General features: G+C 46.1%; 1 protein-coding gene across 2 annotated transcripts in view; it reads left to right on the top strand.

Annotated features, from left to right (window-relative positions):
* The window catches only part of Txnrd1 (thioredoxin reductase 1), an 88,572-nt gene that overhangs the window by 20,815 nt on the left and 46,200 nt on the right, over nucleotides 1–21,557 (top strand). The window contains exon 1 of one of the 2 annotated variants that reach the window (XM_036169732.1): nucleotides 10,220–10,269. The exons of the other annotated variant lie outside the window; for it this stretch is intronic. The gene's annotated coding sequence lies outside the window, so the exon portion shown is untranslated. Of the gene's footprint in view, nucleotides 1–10,219; nucleotides 10,270–21,557 lie in introns of those variants that run through there. 2 annotated transcript variants of the gene reach the window in all.

Below are 21,557 nucleotides of genomic sequence, written 5' to 3'. Positions count from 1 at the left end.
TATAATCCCAGCACCTAGGAAAAAGCAAGAGGATCAGGAGCTCAAGGCCACCCACAGCAAGCTTGAGGCTAGATCAGTATTAGACCCTGTCCCAAAAACCAGAATCCCTTCATTTGAGCCACTAGGATGGATATAATAAACAATACACATTAGTGCTGGCAGGGCCGTAGGTAAATTGTTTCACGAACTGCTTGTGGAAGTAAGTGGGGTAGTTGTTTCCAAAAACAGTCTGGCGGGTCTTCGAGAAGGTTGCTGTAGTTGTCATGTGACCCAATAATTCCGCTCGTAGGTGTTGTCTTTTCTTTCTTTTTTTTTTTTTTGGTATTTCGAGACAGGGTTTCTCTGTGTAGCTTTGCGCCTGTCCTGGATCTCGCTCTGTAGCCCAGGCTGGCCTTGAACTCACAGAGATCCGCCTGCCTCTGCCTCCCGAGTGCTGGGATTAAAGGTGTGGGCCACCACCTCCTGGCAAGGTATTTTCACAAAAGAATTGAAAACAGTGTCCAACAAGGTCCTGAACATGATGTTTATAGCAGCTTTATTCATTGTCCACTAACTAATGAATAAATTGAGAGAATGTGGTGTATCCACACAAGGGAATCATGTTTGGCCTGGAAATAAGTGAAGCAGTGATGTGTATTACTGCCGTGGTTCCGAGCACACAAGGGTCAACTATGAAAATATTGAGAAGGCGGACAAAGAACGCTTCCAGCAGGACGGTGCTGGCACACGCTTCTAATCTCAGCACCCGGGGCAGAGGCAGGCACATCTCAGAGTTTAGGCCAGCCTGGGCTACTGAACGAGTTCAGGATGGTCAGGGCTACACAGAGAACCGTGGCTCAAAAAACAAAACAAAACAAAACAAACAAAAAAAAAAAAGAGAGAGGAGGAGAATGCTCTCCAGATTTAGCTATTTAAAATCACTCCAGACAAGAACTAAAGGTAGGGCAGAGCCTATTTGGTGCAGGCTCTGGAGCAGAGAGGGTTTTACCAGCCAGAAGTGACTGTTTCTTGGTGTTGATGGTTGTGTCCCTGGGCCACAGTGTTGTTGTGTAGCAGGGACATCCACCAAGCTGGATTTGTGCTCATTGTAAAAAAAGAATATGTGTTTGTTTAGTGTGTGTGTGTATGTGTGGGCATGCGTGTTTTACGACATGCCTATGGAGGTCAGAGGACAGCTTGTAGGCTCAGTTCTGTCCTCCTACCATGTGGATGCCTACAGCTGGAGTTTTCTCCAGTCCTGTCCAACCCATTGGACCCCACAACCACTTATAAAATAATCACTCAGAAGCTCACATTAATTAAACTGCTTGGCCATTAGCTCAGGCCTTCCATTGTCTAGCCTGAGCTAATGGCCAATCAGTGTTTTGTTTATCCATCAATCATCCACAGCAGATTCCAGGTATTAAACTCAGGGAGGCTTGACAGTGAGTGCTTTTACTTGCTGAACCATCCATCGTGTTAGTTCCATGCTCGCTTTTCACATATGTGTGTGTGAGGGTGGGTGTGTCCGTGTGTGCTTGTGAATGCACTTGCACATGTGTGTAGAAGCCAGAGTTGCCTTCCTCCATCGTTCTCCACCTTAGTGTTTGAGACAGTCTCACACTGAACCTGGAGCTTACCAGGTTGGCTAGGCTGGCTGGCCAGTGAGCTTCAGGGGTCCTCCTGTTTCTGCACCCACCCCAGTGCAAAGCGTACAGACATGTGCCAGGTGTGGCACCTTCTGTGTGGGTGCTGGGGTCTGAACTCAGGCTTGATGCTTGGGTGGTAGGTACCTCACCAGCTTAGGCTGTCCCCTCAGCCCCTCTTGCTCACTTTGATGCCTGATCAGAATCCTGGGGAGGAAATGGAAAGTTGGAAGGCATTTGCTGTTATTTTTAACTTGCTTTTCAGTCCTTTGGGGCTTGAAGGTCCTGTTCATTTATCCAGAAATTAGTTGGGAATAGAAACTTAGTTGTTTTTGTCTGCATTTGTGTAAGGAAGGGATGGGTTTCTTTTGCCCTCTCTGCACTCAACCTACAGGCTAGACAGACTGATGTTTGGAGCTTCCTTTGCACTCCCAGGGAAGGTTCACATCACTATCTGTCACACTCCTGAGAACAGACACAGTGTGGCAAGCTGATCCAGGAATAGTAAGCTGCAGCAGGTCTCCAGGGATGAAGTTGCTCCAAGGACCTTACACACTGAAGTCCTTCCTCAGATCCTGTATTTTGGCCTTGGGCTAAAATTGTGAGGCTCCCAGAGTGACCCTGATATTAGCCAGTGTGTTGTCCTGCTTCCCTCTCTGATAATTGCCATCTTTGCTCACATTGTTTGTAGCTAAGGGCCATCACCCCATCCAGACCACACCAGAAAACCCAGTAGGCTCCCTCTGTGCTCCTGCAGACCCCAGAGCCCAGTGGCTGGCCACCAGCAACGCTGTACTCTAAGGTAAGGCTTTCACCAGGGGCGTGAGGATTGGCTCAGCTGGGGATTTGACAGACATGTATGAACAACTGGGCTGCCCCTTCAAGAGAGCATGAGAGAGCGTGCACATGTGTGACTCTTCAGAGGAATTGTGAGTGTGGATCTGAGAATAAATTTCTGCTTGACCACTTGTTTTTTGAGCCTTTTCAAAGTCCCGTGTGGTAAAGGTCACAGAGGCCAGGGAGGCAGAGTGGGGTTGCTTTGCATATCCTCTGAGCTGGTCCCTAGGGACTATTTCCTAAGGCTTTGGAGTGTTTTCAGCTTTTTCTAGCTAACTCTTGTTCTGGCTTGTTGTGAGGCAGAAGGGGAGTGACTTTCAAAAAACCCACAAAACCCAAACCATGTCTTTACTTGGTGCATACTTTTAGATTTTATCAGTGAGAAATTGGCAGTGATCACATCTTGGCCAGCTGGTTTAATCCGGCTGGGAATAGCCACAGAGAGAAGGGTGAAGATGAGGCTTCAGACAAACTGGTCTGCCTTGTCAGAGGCCTAGGGCGCTGAAGTTCGAGAGTCTTCACTTTCCTACAGTCGGTGTCCTCTCCCTTCTGAGACCCACAGGGATTGTTTTTGTCGTTGTCATTTTGAGACAGACCTTGAACTTTTCTGTAGCCAAGGATGACCTTGAATTCCTGATCCTGGCCTACCCCTTCCAAGCCAGTGGATTCTGTTTTGTTTTGTTTGAGGCAGGATCTCCTTATGTAGCTCTGGCTGTCCTGGAACTCTGTATAGACTAGGCTGACCTCAAACTCAGATAGCCACTGCCTCTGGCTCTTTCAAGTGCTGGAATTAAAGACATATGCCACTATGCCTTGGCAAGGCAGTGGTTTCCTGAGCCTAACCATCTTTCTAGGCTCAGCCTTAGGAACTGGTGTGAGCTTGCATGTTCTCACCCTGCTTCGTGCGTGTGTGTGTGTGTGTGTGTGTGTGTGTGTGTGTGTGTGTAAGGACACGAGAATACAAGTGCCCAGAGGAGCCTGTGACCTGTCACTTGTGAGCACAACCTGCACCATTCCCACCTCAGGCTTCATCCCCTCAATATGACAGCGATGCTTTGGTGGGAGGGGCGGTGTGATGAGAATCAGGTCACAGAGGTGGAACACATAAGCCCTATCCTGAGGGGCTGTTGCCAATCCGAGAAGGTAGAGTGCAGGTTTATAAGGAAATGAGGACTGGGAGATGGTTCGGTGATGTGCTTGTCATAGAAACTTGAGGACCTGTGTTCAAACGCTAGCACCCATGTGAAAAGCCTGATGACATGTGTAATCTAAGTGCTGAGAAAACAGAGGAAGACTGGACTGATCTTGGGCTGGCTGGCCTGTCATCCTGGCCTAACTGGTGAGGTCTAGATTCAGCCAGAGACCCTTTCTCAAAAAGGAAGGTGTAACCAGTGGTCGTGGTGCACACCTTTAACTCCAACACTGGGAGGCAGAGGCAGGATTTCTATGAGTTTAAGGCCAGCCTGGTCTACATAGTGAGTTCCATACCAGTCAGAGTAACGTAGTGAGATCCTGTCTCAAAACAACAACAACAACAACAGCAACAACAGCTGATGATGATGGAGGTGATGATGATGATGATGGTGTGGTGGTGGTGGTGATGGTGATGATGATGATGATGGTGGTGATGATGATGGTGATGATGATGATGATGATGATGCAGAAAGCAAAGAGTGATTGAGGAAGACACTTAACTTTGACCTCTGGCCTCTATACCCACTGGAGCACACACCCAAACACACACACACACACACACACACACACACACACACACACACACACACACACAGTAGAGAGGATAACCTATGCTGAACTGAATACTGAGGGATACAGGCAGTATGAGTTACAAAGTTAGGCCAGGGATGGGAAGTAGAAATCTGCTGTGTAATTTTTGGCCTAATTATCAAGCTCTGGTGGCCCTGCCTACTTTGCCTGAAGATCCCCAACCCCTCACCTTGAAAAAAATCTTAAAGATGACGACTGGCCTAGACTAATGTATTACTGGTTTCTTTTAGCTCTGTAATTATTAAGATTTCTGATCTTTTTTGTTACCAAATAATAGGTAAGTGCCTGGACTTCAAAGTTATAGTTTGGCTCTGGCCTCTGGCTTGATAATAGCCATGTGACCATGGTTAACTTGGTTATGGGTCAGTTCCTCATAAGGAAATATGTAATAATAGTAGTGATGGCGTGACTTTAATGTGAAAATTAAATTTAGTTAATAATCATAGAAGCCATAAATATACCTCGCACATAGAAAATGCCACAGAAATGTTTGTTAAAAGCAACAATAACAACAAAACCCCAACTACTTACTTTTCCTGTTTTCCTATCAGGACTGAAAATCTTAGACTTAATTCAAATATCTGACTATTGTGTGAGGTGTGTGTATGTGTTTGTGCATGTGCATGTGTGTGGGTGTATGTGAGTGTACGTGGAGGCCTGAGGCAGAAATCAATATCCCCTCAATCACTTTCACCTTAGTTTTTGAGACAGGGTCTCTCATTGAACCTGCTGCTAGTCAACTGGGCTAGCCTGGCTGGCCGATGGGCTCTGGGGATCTCCCTGTCTGTAGTGCTGGAGTTCTGGACTTTCTCGGCCAGGCCTGAATTTCAGTGGGTGCTGGGGATCAGAACTTAGGTTCTCATACTTGTAGCAAGCAGTGTACTGACTGAGCCACCTCCCCAGTTCCTCCAATATTGAGCTTAATTCCACTAAAATCAACTAGCATTAATTCCAAATACAGCTAATCCCAAGCCACTGTGAGCGCTTGCCACAAACTGTTTCTTGTTTGGCAAGGCTTTGTTTGTTAAGCACTATGGAGGAGCTGGTGAGGGCCACTTCTGGCCCTGATCTGATTCAGTGTGTAGGCTGTGCTACTGCTCAGGATGACTGTATAGTGATGATCTGTATGATGAGTAGTCTCTCTAGTGACGGGTAGGTGGAGTCTTAGGGAGTTGCTCCAGGTCCCAGATCTTTGACCTGTAATAACTCTTACCCTCAGCATCTTGTATCTCTTGATTCTACGGATGCCACCATTTCCGGCTCCCACTTACTCAGTGCCTGCCTTATGTCTACCCTCATCTTACTTCAGCAAATCTATCATGGTGAGGGATTTCTGTACAGCTGTGCTTACTGTCTGCACACTTAGAAGGTTTTCTAGAAGCCTTTTTAATACCACTATCTGAATAATCCTAGGCATGTCAGGATTGGACAAATAGACTGGTTTTGTCTTTGCCAATACCTGAATGTATTTATTATTGCTGTGTGTGATGTGTGTGGGCATGTGCATGCAGAAGTTGAGGATAACTGTGGGGCCGGTTCTCTTCTGTCTTGATGCAGGCTGTAAGGATCAAACTCAGGTCGTCAGGATTGCATGGCAAGAGCTCGAAGCTGGCTGCCCATCCTATTGTTCTAAATATACACGTGATTTTCTTCCTCCTCCTGCTCCTCCTCCTCTTCTACTTAAGACAGAATCTCACCACATAGCCTTAGGTGAGACTTTCAGTCGAGGGCAATTCTCCTGCCTCAGCCTCCCAGTTGGACGCCCTTAAGCCTAGCTCTTTACAAGCAGTTTTCAGATTTATGCCAATTAATATGAAAATCTATTTTCAAGGTCTTTGACCATGAAGATGTCTAAATACTTCTCTTGGCAAAAATAGTGAATTTTTCTTGCAAGCCATAATTGTATACTTAGTTATTTTTATTAACTTTTTTTTTTTTTTACTGCTTTTGTTGATTTTTGAGACATGATATCACTGTGTAGTCCAGACCGACTTTGAACTCAAAATCATCTTGCTTCTGTCTTCTGAGTTATCTCTAGGACCACAGGTATGTGCTACCACACCCAGCTTTAATATTAAAAGAAAAATTACCTTGAGGTAGAATTTCCCCAGGTTGTTTCCTTCTTTGATTTTGCTGTTTCATTTAGTAATTGTGATCTGTGTACCTAAGAGAGGAGGAAGTTCCTTTTCATGTTTATGCTTGGTCTGATTACCGTATCCTTATCTCTGAGGTGAGGAATATATATCATTTGCGGGAAGTGCCCACAAGGAAATTAACTTCCACAGGAAGGTGGAGGCCTACGTGTTGCATAACATGTTATGAGTTTTGAATGTGTCCTTCTCAGAATGGTGGGTTTAAAGTGCAAAGATCAGCTCTGTCTTCTCAAAAAATGTGATTTGCCTCTTAAAGAAAAACTCAGTGAGCGTACACATCAGCAGGAGCTGATGGTGACTCACCATAGCCAGCCGATGCGGGTTGATGCCAGCCGATGCCTAGCTCCACTGCCAGTGGTGTGTTGACTAACACATTCTAGAACATGTCACATCATTCAGTACAGATTTTTAATCTTGAACTGTGGAACTTGCTAAAGTTCATTAACCCACACGGTAACAGTTTCTTGAGATGGGACAGTATACGGTCTGGAGTGTAAAGAGTATGTTTTTGCAGGGTAGTGGTGGCGCACGCCTTTTTAATCCCAGCACTCGGGAGGCAGAGTCAGGCAGATCTCTGTGAGTTCGAGACCAGCCTGGTCTACCAAGTGAGTTCCAGGAAAGGTGCAAAGCTACACAGAAAAACCCTGTCTCGAAAAAACAAAACAAGAGTATGTTCTCTCCATCTAGTCAAGTTTTAATTCTGACTTTCTGAAGTTCTTTTTAGGATTTTATCTCTGAACCTAAAAACCTGGTTTTTAGTAACAGCCTGTATACTTTTTGTTTCTGAAAGACTAAGGACATCACAGAGTCTGTGGTTTTCTTAAGATTTGTGTTTAATTTTGTGTGTGAGTCTATATATAGGTATGTACACATGACTGCAGGTACCCACAGAGGCCATTGGATTTCCCTAGAACTGGAGTTACAGGCTGTGAGTTGCTGGATATGTGTGCTGGGAACCAAACTCACATGCTCTTAACCACTGAGCCATCTCTCTAGCCCCCGGGTCTGTGCTTTTATATGACAGAAACACATGTATTTACTTGTTGCTTATTTGTTTGTTTGAGATGGGGTGTCTCCTGTAGCCTAGCCTGGCCTTGAACTTTTTATGTAGCTGGACTTGGCTTTGAACTCTTGGCCCTCCTGCCTCTATATCCGAAGCTCTGGGATTCCAGACATGCACCGCGTGTGGCTTGAACTCTTTCAGTCTTAGAAGGGGGGCACTTTTGTCCAGGGACTTCCTGTTTCAGCTTTCTGTGTTCCCTCTGCCTGCCCAGTTCCCTGCTGTGTTCTTCAGAAGGAGTTTCTCTTTGAATGTATGCTGCTGAGGAGCTGAACTAGGAAGAGACTAAGGTGATATCCAGGAACACAACAGGGGCACCTCCATGCTTGTGTGGCTGAGCCCTTTTTTCTGCCTCCATCAAGATAACTACCTGGTGGGGCTCTTCTGGTGTGCTTCTGTACAGAAGTCTGTCATATGAGTGGTTGAATTTAAAACAAGGCAAGGATGCATTCTGTCTGTCTGTCTCTCAACTTTATTTTTGCATTTTAAAAATATTGTGTGTGTGTGTGTGTGTGTGTATGTGTGTGTGTGTGCACACGTGCGTGCATGTGTGCACGCAAGTGTCTGCCATGTGTGTACATGCCCATGGAGGTCAGAAGAAAGTATTCCCTAGAGTTGGAATTACAGGCGATTGTGAACCACCAGACTAGGATCCTAGGATCCAGCCTCAGATCCTCTGGAAGAACAGATTTCCAGCCTCCTACATCCCTTAAATTTTTGTGACAGCATTTGGTCTCCCTGGCTAGTTGGCTAGTCTGGACCTGGCTATTAGACCAGGCTAGCTTGGAACAACTCATGGAGATCTGTCTGCCTCTACCTCTCAAGTGCTGGGATTAAAGACATACACCACCATGCATAATACCTTTATTATTGTTATTATTGTGTGTGTGAATGGATCCCATGTATGTGCATGCCTGTTGAGGTCAGAAGCAAGTTTTAGGTCCCCTGGAGCTGGAATTACAGACAACTGTGAACTGCCTGACATGGGTGCTGAGAACTGAACTCCCGTCCTCTGGAAAAACAGCCGGTGTTCTTAGCTGCTGAGCCATCTCTCCAGCTCCAAGAATCCATCCTCTTAGTTGATGATTTCCATGAACTCTAGCCACTCTGGTCTTTAAACATTTTTTATTGTGTGATAAAGAGATATGATACTAAAGTATTACTGATAGAGTATTTGTGGGTTTATTAAATGCATCTATATAACAGCCTCCTTTATCACAAATTCAAATGTTATTTAGTTATGTAAATATGACAAAAGTAACTTTCATTTATTTAGTACAGTTTTTGTCTTTTGTTTGGTTTGGTTTGGTTTTTTGGTTTTTTGAGACAGGGTTTCTCTGTGTAATTTTGGTTCCTATCCTGGATCTCACTCTGTAGACCAGGCTGGCCTCGAACTCACAGAGATCCGCTCGGCTCTGCTTCCCCAGTGCTGGGATTACAGGTGTGTGCCACCACCGCCCGGCTACAATTTTGGCTTTTACTAGTATGATCTTCAGAATCTTGAGCCTATGTGTGTGTTTAGTGGTGTGTGTATGTGTTGGCATGTGATGTATGCATGCGTACATGTTTGTGTGTGCATGTGTGCAGATGGCCATATGTGTTTATGCAGTGAGCTTTTGTGTGGAGGCTTTCCCCTTATTTCTTTTTTCCTTTTTTTTTAAAGTTTTTTTTTTTTAAGATTTATTTATTATGTACACAGAAGGGGGTGCCAGATCTCATTACAGATGGTTGTGAGCCACCATGTGGGTGCTGGGAATTGAACTCAGGACCTCTGGAAGAGCAGCCGGTGCTCTTAACCTCTGAGCCATCTCTCCAGCCCTCCCCCTTATTTCTTGAGACAAGGTCTCACTGAACCTCGAGTGTACTGATTCAGCTGTACAGGCTGGCCAGTGAGCGCCAGGAAGTCTGTCTGTCCCTGACAGGCACCATTGTGTGGGTCCAGGAGCTCAGAGCTCAGGTTCGAATGCTGCCACAGCAATCACTTTTCTGATTGAGCCATCTTGCAAGACCATGTTTTGTGTTTTGAGACAGGCTCTTTCAATCGAGCCCACATTGGCCTGGAACTCACTCTGAAGTTCAAACTGGCCTTGAATTTACCATAAATCCTCTTGGTTCACCCTCCCTAGGCTAGGTTGACAGGCAAGTAGTACCATACTTAGATGAGCATGATTTTTTAATAGATGTCCTGGTTGAAGTTTTTTTAGCTGTAAAAATATTTTGACTATTATGAGGATGTGTTTTTCCCCCTGGAATAATGTTGTGTTTTGGAAACATTAAGTATCCTGGTGCTTTTAAAAACATGGTCATTATTCAACCCATTTCATGGTTCAGTACACTGAGTCACCAAATGTAAAATGTCCTTTATGTAGCCATGTAGGTAAATCAATAAAATAGAATAAAATCAACACACTTCAAATGCTGTATTAAAGATCATTAGTCCCAATAGGGGGAGTCTCCTAAGTTACATAAAAATGAGCTGGAGGCGGGGTTGGGGGGAGGGGGAAGGGGGGGAGCTGACCCCACAACCAAAGGCCCTTGCCACCCAGCCTGGAAGGAGAGGAGCCACTCCACACGTGCATCTTGACACATGCGTGTGCACACACATGTGAATAAATGTTCTGAGCCTTTTCTACTGAACTGGGTAGTTCTTAGAGACGGCTGGCTGCCGAGGAAGCCCCACGGCTGGGGAGGTTTTCCTGTTGGTCATCACCTCACTTATCATTCTCGATTGTTCTTCAACTCCTCCAGGTAGAGAAGCCGTTTATGTCTATGTGCGCCCCTTGTCTTTTGCTTCAACTTGACCAAGCAGGTAAGAGCCTGTTTGTTTTATGAGTTGATGGTGACTGTGTGTTTTATGTTATGTGTTCTGCCTGCTTGTGGTCTGTTTGTTTCATTCAGTTTTCCTGTTGAGTGAGGTCTGACTGGCTGTCGAGTCCTCTCAGTGACTGTTAAGAAGGCATCCATAGGAGACTCGCCTTCCCCCTTAGCCTCTACCTAGTTTATGGCCGTGATGGACCTTGGTGTTTCCTGTTGTTGGAGTCACTGCCTGATAATCCTGAACCTAGTCACTGGGACAGTATTTGCTGGCTTCCTGATGACTTTATTTACCAATCTCTCTCCCTTCTAGCAAGTAATTCTGAAAAATGTGTGAGTCAGACAGGAACTGAGATGGATTGAGAGGTTGTGTGAAAAGCACCGGAGCCCAAGTCCCCCGGAAGGAGCCTGAGAAACCGTTGCACGAGTATAGACTCTGGGCATGCGCGCTTGGTGGAGGAAAATGGAAAGTTGCTGCTAGAGCCGTGGTGCTCATGGCCTTGTTGGTGGGTCAGGATATTCCAGTGACTCAGGGCAACAATAGGGATGGAGTGAAGTGCCTAGTGCCTAGAAAATGCCAGCCTTCGCGCCCAGCAGCTGGGGGAGTGGACGTGGGCACCCCCAGTCTCCCTAGTCTTTGAGGGAATAAAACAACAGAGGACGACTCAGCTTGAGAAGGAAGAGATGGTGACAGGCGGGACAGAGGAGCATTTGGGGGTGAAGCTCATTTCCAGGGCAGGAGGAAGTAGATGTGTGGCAGTTCCTGCAGACAGATTGCCAACCTGGAGAGTCAGGTAACATCTTCCCCTCATCCTCTCTCCAGTGTGAACAGAGCAGGTGTGTAGAGGCCTGGTGGTGTCCATGACCTTTCGTGACCCCAAACTCCAACCTGACTGACATTACCTGCCATGTCTGCTGCTTTGGCCTTGTTTGTGTAAAAGCGACAGACAGTGGCAGACCTCCTAGTGGCTCAGCAAGGACCCCTACGCTGCCGGCGCTCACCATGCTCTCCACCAATAGGGGAGGAAGATGTCCTCACCAGTGATAAAAACTATGGTTGGGGCTGGAGAGCTGGCTCAGCGGTTAAGAGCACTCTTCAGAGGACCCGGGATCAACTCCAGGCACCCACTTGATGGTTCACATCATTAACATGATCCTTCCTGTGCCAGAGACTTACTCATGTTTTCCTCTAAGTCCGCAATGTCACCAGTGACGTAGCGGGTGAGTTCACCTTCTCATGACGAGGGAGGAAACAAAATATAGAAAAGCATTACTGCGCCACGTGGCTAGCTCTCTGGTGAGCACACCGGTAGTTCCCGGTCGCTTCCGTAGCTTCCTCTGACTGCTTCTTCAGAACCCTTGCGGCACACCCCACCTGCCTTAGGCACGATACTTCAGGTATTGGTGCCATGACAGACGTTCCTGGAAGGCACGGTGGCTTTTGCAACTGGAGGTTATGTAATCTGTCACCACTCGAGCCACAGCTTAGCCATACCTGTGGATGAGCTGCCGCTCAAATGGCTTGCTGATGCAGGAAGCATTGTGTCTGCCCGGGAGAGCGTGCTAGTGTCTTGGCCTGAAGAGTAAGCAGAGCATCAGTTAACCTCAACGAATGTGGACTTAATATTGTGCACTAGCTGCCATCTTATAGCTATTTGCATGGAAAGCAGATTTAAATTTTGAGAGTATTTGTGTGACAGTTTGCCCAAAATATCCGTCTGGACCCTACATGTCACCCGCAGGATCTCCAGTGTACATCCTTAGCTCCTGCTTTGATGTTTCCAGCAAGGGGAGAGGGCCCCGTGTTTGGGTTCCTCTTCATCTCAGGGTCGTTCATTCTTATTTAACCCCTCACCAATAGCCTTATGTGGTTGTTGGACTGAGTTCTGTTTTACAGAGGGGAAGTAGATGCCTTTGGCTAAGGAATCTGTTCACTGTTGCCGTCGAGTCCAGACCTGTCTGCTGCCCCTGTTGCCTCTGCATGGGTTGCTTTTCTTAAGCAAACCAAGCTCCTCACCAGCGCACACGCTCCAGCCAGCCCAGGTTTCCCCACTTGGCCTTTGTTCCTTCAGGAGCTGTGATTTGGGCATCTGCTCAGGTGCCTGGGCTGCTGGCAGAAGAGACTGGGTGACGGGGCACACCTCATTTTTATCCTCCTCCTCTTCCTCCTCAGTGTCTGTCTCCCTTGTGCTTCGGTGTACAGGTCATGGGCTCACAGAGGAGTGTGAGGAGATGCCAGATAGGCGTTTTCTCAGGAAAAGGTGAGGGGCTAGCAATCGATGACAGTGAGCAGAAACAAGTTACAAAATTGCATGGCTTCTCCACTGCATTAATCAAAGAGGGGGGAGGAGGAAGAAGGGAGGCTTTGTCCTACAGGAACCGGGGGTTCCTGGAAGTTGTGTCGTTTATATTTTTTATCTGTGTGTGTGTGAGTACAGACAGGTGCCCACCACAGTGCGTGTGTGGTCAGAAGACAACTTTTCAGAGCATTCCTTGCCTTAACCTCCCTGAGGTGATCTCTCTTGTTGTTTCTGCTCTTGTGACGCTGCTGCAGACTAGCTGGCCTGAGGTCTTTCTCAGGTTCTCCTGTCTCTGACCGCAGCCCTCTTTAGGAGTGCAGGAATAGCAGGTGTGTGGCTCCACATTGGGCTTTTTTTTTTTTTTTAAAGATTTATTTTTTATGTATACAGCATGTATGACCAGAAGAGGGCACCAGATCTCATTGCAGATGGTTGTGAGCCACCATGTGGTTGCTGGGAATTGAACTCAGGACCTCTGGAAGAGCAGTCGGTGCTCTTAACCATCTCTCCAGCCTCCACATTTGGCTTTTTTTGTGGGCTTTGGGAAATAAACTCAGGTCAGGCTTCTGAAGCAGGTGTTTTTACCCACTGAGCTCTCTTCAGCCCTCTATGTATTTTTTTCTTAGTGAAATTTAAGATGGTCATTAGATATTGAGGGTTTATTTGTAAAAATAATAAAATAGAGATGGACTTGAGCAACAGCTTGGAAGGAAAGGGAATTTGTGATGTGTGAGGCAGGTTCAGTGAGAGGGTATAGGGTAGAGGACATCCTCTGGTCTGCACATGCACAGGAGCACACATTCCAGTCAGAACAGTTCTGTGGAGTCAGATTTCTCCTCTAGCCTTCGCAAGGGTTCTTAGGTTAGAACCCGGGTCATCACGCCTGTACAGCAAGTGCCTTTACCCACTGAGCCATCTTGCCAGTCCCCTTTTATTTTTTAATAATTTTTATTATTATTTGTATGTATATGGGTATTTTGCCTGTATGTATGTCTGTGCAACATGTGCGTGCCCACAGAGGTCAGAAGAGGGTGTTGGGTTCCCCACACCTAGAGTAACAGACAGTTGTGAGCTAACACGGGCGTGCTGGGAATCAAACCCATGTCCTCTGGAAGAGGCTTCTCCAGTGTGTGTTCTGCTCTTACATAAATGGATGATGAGGAGTGGATATTAGTGGTTGCAAGTACTCATGTAAGAGTTTATACACATCTTCCTCTTTTGGGCACATTTCTGTTTTCCAAAAAGTCTAGGAGTGGAGCTAAAAATAACTCCATGTTTCTCACAACAATTGCTCTAAATTGGAAATAGAAAATCTTTCTTTTTATCATATAGATCTGGGGCCCAGTTTATGCCCAAAGGGAATAGTGTGACCCATCTAGGTTCTTGTGCTTGTTTTTTTTCTTGTGGTGCTGGGGGCCAAACCAGGTACTTGTCTGTACAGGGTAGGCAAGAGCTTCACCACTGAGTGACCTCCTCAGCCAGCGTCCACTGTGGTTGAGTTGTTAGATTCAAAGTAAGGTAATCTATTGTGGTAACTAATTAATGCCCCTTATCCAGCTGTTTAGTTGTGAATTAGACTGATTTAGATGAAGATTTTCATCATAGGAACTTTTTTAGTTGACATCTAGTCAGTCGGTCTTGCTAGCAAATAATGAAGGGCTTCTCGTATACTTAAGTGATAATGAGTCCTGCTGTGTTTGTGGTCATTAGTCAGAGTCACCACAAGTCCAGGGCTCTTGAGCTGGTTTCCTCATCTGTAACATGGAGATGGGATGAGGGTACATATAAAATGCCTCCCACAGTTCCTGACACAGAGTTACAGCAGTAGCTGCTAGCTCATGAATTAGCCATCCATAAAAGTGATTCACAGAAGTTTAATAGCATGGGAAAAATTCAACATCATAATGTTTCATGAGAAAAGCAAAAACATTAAAGTAGATTTTTGTGACATACCACATCTTGCTTTAGAAAGCAAAGGAGGGCCGGAGAGATGGCTCAGCAGCTAAAAGCCCTTGTTTCTGCAGTGGACTGAGGTTCTGTTGCCAACATGCACACAGTGGCTCATAATTCCAGTTCCAGAGGATCAGGTACCCTCTTCTGACATCCATGGGCACCAGGGGCACATGTGGTACGTGTAAATGTATGCGGGCAAAACATGCATGTAGATAAAACAAAGAAATCTAAAAAAAAAATTAAAAGCACAGGAAAAGGGTTGAAAATACTGGTGTTTGTACATTTGTCCTTCAGTGTGTTAGGTACTTTGGAAATATAGGCGAATAAGATCTGATTTCTCTTTAGGAGAAAGGTCTTTAAAATGTTTATTTTAAGCCAGGCGGTGGTGATGCACGCCTTTAATCCCAGCACTCGGGAGGCAGAGTCAGGCAGATCTCTGTGAGTTCAAGGCCAGCCTGGGCTACCAAGTGAGTTCCAAGAAAGGCACAAAACTACACAGAGAAACCCTGTCTCGAAAAACCAAAAAAAAAAAAAATTTTTATTTTAATTTTTTACAACTGTGTGGGAGTGTGTGTGCATGTGGGTGCAGATGGCTTGTGGAGGCCAGAGGCATCGGCTTCCCCTGGACCTCACAGACAGTTGTGAGCCCCTTCAAGTGGTGCTGGCGGGCAGGTTCAGTCCATCTTTGAGAGCTCCTCGTCATCTCCTCATCCACAGGAGAAAATTGTAGAAGACAGACTCACAATCTGGGGTGGAGGAAATGAAGAAATCCAGGGTGTTGCTCAGATTTCCGCCATGCAGTGTGGGCTGTGTGCCACTCACCTTCTCAGGGACCGACTTCTAAGGAACAGTGATTTTATCTTGGCCATGCTGTGGGTGTCCAAGGTAGAGCTATAGGGGGCAAGTGTTCATGTCTGGGTGAGCTGGGGGTGCAGACTTGAGAAGGCTTAATCTACAGATGAAGTTCAAGCTTTGGGGATGAATTGGAACTCTATGAAAGTGGGGGGAGTGAAACCAGAGCCTGGGTCTTCACTGCATCCAGACAGTGAGATTCTTCCTTCTAAGATTCCCTATAATGTAGTGCAGGTGGTCTGGTTATGGTTATTTTTTTCCACAAGAGTCCTCACACCCCAGACAAAAGTGGCTTAAGGTAGTAGAAGCCCATTTCCCTTGGCTGAGTAAGTCCAGACGGCAGCAGCCTGACACTGGACATCTGACTTTCCGTAACCCTCAGTGTCTGTCTTCCAACCTGCTTTCTAAGGTTGGGTGCCCAGACTAGCCGCCGCCACCACCACCACCGCTGGGAAGTGCTGAAAAAGAACATGCCCCTTCCACGTAAGAATATTTCCTGGAAGTTATACATAACAATTTGCCTAGACTTACTGGCCCGAATGTAGTCACTTAGTCATATACATGCCAAAAGGAGATTGAGAAATGAAATCTTTATCTTAGGATGTTGTATGCCCCGGTGTCCAGTCAGTGATGCTGATAACATCTTGTTTTTACCTGTGGAGTGGCCCACACTGGCTCATCTGAAAAGATAGCACAACAGTTTCCATACAGGATCATCATGTCTCCAATTAAATTGCAAATATAAGCAGGTGCAGAGGCTCGGTACAAAGACCATTTGTGCTTCAGTTTGAGACTAACTCAGGCAATGCAGTGAGCCTCTTATCTCAGAAACGGAAAGTAGAGAGCAAACAAATGAAAACAACCACCATAAACGTGGATGCTTTACAGTGTGGCCTGCATGCGACAGCACCTCGTCTTTTGGAAAGGCCAGTGATTGCACACTGAACTGAGGCCTAGCACAGGTTTTTCCTCTGACAAAGAGGAAACCTGTCCAGAACATTAGCAGGTAGTCCAATGTCCTCCTCCACTGTACTGATTTAGAGTTCCTGAGAATTTTGATGATTCAATGAACAGTTTCAATCTGTAGATAAGAGAATTGACGTACTAGGTGGGACATACAGGTTCTTCTCTGTGTGACTTGGAAGGCTGGTCTTTTGTTTTGTCCTGGTGCTGTGGAATCATATGTATGCCCGCAGGAGCTCTCCCACTAAGCTACATACAACCTGGAAAGGAAAAACCGTGGCATCTTATGAGACATAGGTCAGTCTCAGCTGAAACCAGGGCCTGGCAGATGGTCCAGCCTTCTTGTTGCATGTGGCCCAATGATATATCATAAACTTCCTTGAAACTATATGGGGACTTGTCCCTACAGTTATTAAAGTAACTTCATTGCCTAGTTCTTGAGCATGAACTTGTAGATAATCACATCACGTTGCAGTCAGTGTTAAAAGGTTGGACTAGCCGAGTGTTTGCTCCCCATCAGGAAGATCCAGGGCTCTTGGCTCAGCTCAGGAGGTGACTGTGGCCTTCTATCAACTACATGTAGTCAGGTGTTGGCAGTCTGGGCTTTTCAAGAAATTGGAGGAAGATGCTGCTCACAGGATCAAGTACCTCATAGCACATATATGCATTTAGTGGGTAGTAAGAAGCAATATGATACTTCTAAAAGCTGACTACCATTAGTAATTAGTCCATGGCTGCCTTACTGTGGGTGAGGGTGGCTGAGCTCCAGATTTATAAGACAAGACATCTGAGAGTTTACTGGAATGGAGCCCATGCTTCCCAGGGCTCTTCAGGCTGGTGGTTTTCTCCATTAAAGCCTTTCATCTTTCTACTGGGTGTGCTGGCACACATCTGGAATCTCAGCACTGGATAGACTGGGGCAGGAGGATTGTGAGTTCAGGGCAGCAGGAGCTAGAGGAGAAACCCTGTCTCAAAAACAAATAAATGACAAAAAACCATTTCTCTTCTTCTAAAACTGAAATAAGATAGCGAAAAATCTAAAGTGATTAGCATACAGGAGTGTCTTTCTGCCTGTCCTAGTGGTGTGAATACCCTACGTAGCTTTGTATGTTTGGGTAACACAAACCACACAGTGTACTGTTTCCACTCCTAACACGTGGACTACACAAAGCATGCTTTTTTTCTCCCCTGGAAAGACATGCACTGTAGAAAATGGCATGCTCGGGGCTAGGGGTGCAGGTCAGTTGGCAGAGTTCTTGCCTAGCATTCTGGAAACCCTGGGTTTGCTCTCCGGTACCACAGAGATGGCCTGGTAACACTTCAGAGGTGAAGTCAGGAGAATCAAGGCCATCCTCAGCTCCACAGCAGGTTCAAGGCCAGTGTGGCCTAGGTGAGATTGTATCTGAAAAAAATTAAATATAATGACATGCTTCCTACAGACTGGGGGATTAGACGGTGAATGTTGCCCTTTAATTAGATTGTGGCTGGGGTGAGGGTGGGGGGAGTGAGGGGTAGAGGTGTCTCTAGAGTGATACATTGTTGATAGTTTACTGTAATGACTAACCTCTATAATAGGAAATGAAAGCAGTCTAGCTTTAGACCATGTCAGAAGCCAATGATACTAACAGTGATTACCTGTCATGTTCTCGGTCCTTCGCTGTTTACTGACCTCATTCAACAACTACCACATGAGGTTTAGAGACTGTATGATAGCAGCAGTACTTCACAGGGGGTAAACCGAGGCATGGAGATGTAACAGAATTTTCACATGGGGGCACAGCTTGCTAGCAGGAAGGTTAGACTGTAGCTTCAGGGCAGGCTCCCCGACTACTAAAATAACATTGCTGCTCAGTAGAAAATGGAAGGAGACAGTGTGGGGTTAGCCCAGATCCGTGGGAGACTAGACCAGGCCTGTTTAAAGGCAGGATATGGGGTTCCGTAGCACATCTGGAGTTGGACAGTATGGAGTGCTGGTAAGGGGGTCCTCAACAGAGCAGTCTGTGTCCTTGTTTTCTGAAGAGACACAGAGAGAAAGACAGCTGGTGCCCAGAGGGGACCTCCTCCAGTGAGGAGAGCCACCATTAAACAGTCAGGGATTTTGTGCATAGACCAGTAGCATGAGACAAGCCTAGGCTGAGAGTGTCCTGCCGGACACTGACAAACAGTACAGGTCAGGCTCCTTCACCTGCAGACGTCTGCAAGCTTCTCTCCACTCCACTGACACCCAAAACGCAGAATCCTAGCACCAGATGAAGTCAAACCTGGAATGAGGATCTGCTATGGGGCATGCCCTGTGCCAGGCACCGGGGAAACGGGTTAGCTCTTCAAGCGAATAATGTGTGGTGGAGAGAGAGGAGCAGGCTGGTGGATGGTGGATTAGCTGTGAGCTCTCAGGCCTTGAGTTACTCAATGGAGCCGATGCTAAGACTCCAACGGGCTGTGGAGAGGACCGATGAGAGGCCGTCAAGCCCCTGGCGTGGAGGCCCTCAGGAAGTGAGAAATTAAGAGATGTCCTTAGTGCCACCTGATGGAAGAACAGAGGCAGAGGGTTTGGGGGGAATGTCTTCATGCGGTCATGGTCACTATGTAAGATTTCACAGTTCCCAGGATGGATGCTGTATGGATGAAGTCTTCTTTGGCCCTTGTTGGAAAGTTTCCACTGTTTATTTTGTTAGCTGAGGATGGAACCCAGGGCCTTGCCCTTGCTAGGTAAATGCTCTACCACTGAGCTAAATCCTCAACCCATTTTTTATTTTTAAATCTTTAGCATGTTGCTTTTTTTACTTTTTAGCCTGTTCCTCCCTGTACATTACTAAACTGTGAAACAATGGATCTATACCTAAGGCCTTTTGTTTGTTTTGTTTTAGAGAAAAGTTTTTTTACAAACTTGTGTGTATGGCTGAGTGTTTGCATGTGTATCTGTGCCTGGTGCCCATGGAGGCCAGAAGAGGGAGTCAGTCCCTGGAACTGGAGTTGTAGACAGTTGTGAGCTTTCTTGTGGTTGCTGGGAATCAAACCCGGGTCCTCTGGATGAGCAGCCAGTGCTCTTAACTGCTGAGTCATCTCTCCAGCCATGTTATTTCTCACTGTGTAGCCCTATCTGGCCTGGAACTTACTATGTAGCTCAGGCTGCCCTTGAACTCATAGAGAACTTGGTCTCTGCTTGCCAGGTGCTGGGATTAAAGGCATGGGCCACCTGAACTTTTACCCCAGCTCTAACATTGACCTGCTTTGATAAGAGTCTTTTTTTTTTTTTTATGTAGAGCTGAGGATCGAACCCAGGGCCTTGCACTTGCTAGGCAAGCGCTCTACCACTGAGCTAAATCCCCAACCCCAAGAAAGAGTCTTTTAGCTTTCTATAATCCTAGTTTCTAATATCTTATGGTGTGATACCTTGATGCTTTGGGGAATTCATTAAATATATTTGGAAATAAGCCTTTGAATTACAAATGGAGTCTAGTGTGTGTTTGTTTCACCCCCCTATGCCAGGATGTTCTGTCTCCTTCCTGTGACCCCAACACCTTTTTGTCTATTGCTCGGTCTGCCTGAAACAGTGTGCTCATGAAGAAGCTCAGCCCTGTGGTTGGGATCAAGGAACTGGGGTACTCTCAGCCCTGTTCTCACTATCTGGGGGCCCACAAACATACTCTCTTATACCCCAGGTCTTCCCATCTGTAAAATGGGGAAAATGAGATATTCCCCCTTATCAGGTTGTTGAAAGGACTCACTTAGTCGTGCACATTCTGCTTTGCACGTGGCACATGCTGAGTACTGACGGTCCCCCTCACTGTTCCCACCTTCAGTATTTTTCAGGCTGTGGGTGAAGGCCACTAGATTTATGAGCCCTCCGCAGTGATCCCACACCACTGCTTCTCCCCTGCGTGTTCCTTGGAGCTTATGGACCACCACATGTGAGCCTTCACCACGGTCCAGGCACTTCCCAAGCAGATTACAGATGGGATTTTATCCCGATGGCCAGTGTGTTTTCACTGTTGTCCCAGTTTCTCTCAAGATAGATCACGTTCTTACAAGTGAAATTCACCTTTCTAAAACTGTAGGAGAGACCCCTGACATTTGTCATGTTAAAAACATATTTCCCTCTATGGAAATGATACACTCTACATAGATTAACTAGTAACATCCTCAATTTACAGATTTAATCTTTGAACAAATATTTACTGAGTGATTACTATCTGTGCACACTCTACTAGGTGCTGGGCACACCGTGGTGAAATTAGTAATTGTGGTCTCTGCTCACTTGTGCTATTTAGTTGAAATCAATTAAACTTAAATAAAATAAGAAGATCTACACTCACACAAACTGTCTTTTAAGAGTTCAACAGTCACATGGCACTGAGGTGGGAGAACATGGATGAACATCTCTGTCACAGCGAAAGTTCTACTGGACTGTGCTATTCTAGAGGAGGATGACATGGATCAAATAATCCTAAACAGCCGGGCGGTGGTGGTGCACACCTTTAATCCCAGCACTCAGGAGGCAGAGGCAGGCAGATCTCTGTGAGTTCGAAGCCAGCCTGGTCTACGAATCGAGTTCCAGGAAAGGTGCAAAGGTACACAGAGAAACCCTGTCTCGAAAAACCAAAATAATAATAATAATAATAATAATAATAATAATAATCCTAAACAAAGTATAATTGCAACTGTGAGTACCAGGCAGAAAGACTGCCTAGTAATGTGGTACATTTTATAGGACTTGGCTTCTTTGATGGCATCCTTGAGGAAGACAGGTTTGAACTGGATTTGTGGAGTACTTGGAAATCAGCAAAGCCCTGTAGTGAGGGAAGCACAGTAATTAAAAGGATGGAGGGCAGGCTAATCACTTGGGGTAGAGGAGGTGAGATGAAGAGGAGGACCTGGTGAGAAGGAGATAAGGGAGCTGGGAAGCCTCTAGTTAGGTAGAACCCGGGGTTACTTCAAAGTCCTACTGCATCATAAATGTGTCTGTCACATTGTCCCTCCCTGCTTGGGACTAGCCACACTCCCCTCAATATGTCAATATGACACCATGCTGTAATCATCTCTTTCTTAGAGGAACAAAAATACAAAGGATCCTAGCTCTGTTGGCCCTGTCCTGCATCCCCTTCAGGCCCCAGTCCCTGGGCTGTCTCTACTGCCCACCTCCAGTTCCTTTGCTGCTCCTTGTTGGCCGGTGGCGAGGATCTGTTTCCTTAGCGTCTTCCCTGGTCCTCATTTC

Source organism: Onychomys torridus, chromosome 20 (genome assembly GCF_903995425.1).
Source record: "Onychomys torridus chromosome 20, mOncTor1.1, whole genome shotgun sequence".
Taxonomy (NCBI): domain Eukaryota; kingdom Metazoa; phylum Chordata; class Mammalia; order Rodentia; family Cricetidae; genus Onychomys; species Onychomys torridus.
Note: the sequence above shows the minus strand (reverse complement) of the source record. Positions and strands in the feature narration are given on the sequence as shown.